The sequence below is a fragment of the Gavialis gangeticus genome, unplaced genomic scaffold (assembly GCF_001723915.1).
Source record: "Gavialis gangeticus isolate Ggan-Ray unplaced genomic scaffold, GavGan_comp1, whole genome shotgun sequence".
NCBI classification, from domain to species: Eukaryota; Metazoa; Chordata; order Crocodylia; family Gavialidae; genus Gavialis; species Gavialis gangeticus.
In genome coordinates this window covers 84,207,439-84,208,086 of record NW_017729024.1, presented here as the reverse complement: position 1 = coordinate 84,208,086, position 648 = coordinate 84,207,439, and positions in this window count along the sequence as shown.

Below are 648 nucleotides of genomic sequence, written 5' to 3'. Positions count from 1 at the left end.
CTCTCACCACACCTTAGTGTCATCCATGAATTTGAACAAGGTGCTTTTCACCCCGTCATCCAAGTCACTGGTAAAGATGTTGAACAATATGGGCCCAAGGACCAAACCCTGGGGAACCCCACTGCCCACATCCCTCTAGGTCAAAAATGACCTGTCCACCATCATTTTCTGGGTGTGGTCCTCCAGGCAATTTGTGACGCATCTGACTGTGTAGGCACCAACACCACAGTCACCTAATTTTTAAATGAGAATGGGGTGAGAGACAGTGTCAAAGGTCTTCCTAAAGTCTAGAAAGACTACATCCACCACGACACCTGCATCCAAGGATTTTGTGACCTGATTGTAAAAGGCAATTAGGTTGGTCTGAAAGAACCTGCCCCTAATGAACTCATGTTGGTTGTCCCTGAGCATAATCTCCCCTGCTGGTCATTCGCCGATGTGGTCCTGGATAGTTTTCTCAAAGAGCTTCCCCAGGACTTAGCTTCCCCTATAGCTACCTGGGTCCTCCTTCCTCCCTTTTTTGAAAATGGGGAACACATTGGGCTTTTTCCAGTCCTCTGGCACCTGGCCAGAGAACCACAAGAGCTCATAAAGCTGTGACAGGGGCCCTGCACTGACCCCTTCCAATTCCCTCAGAATCCTGGGGTG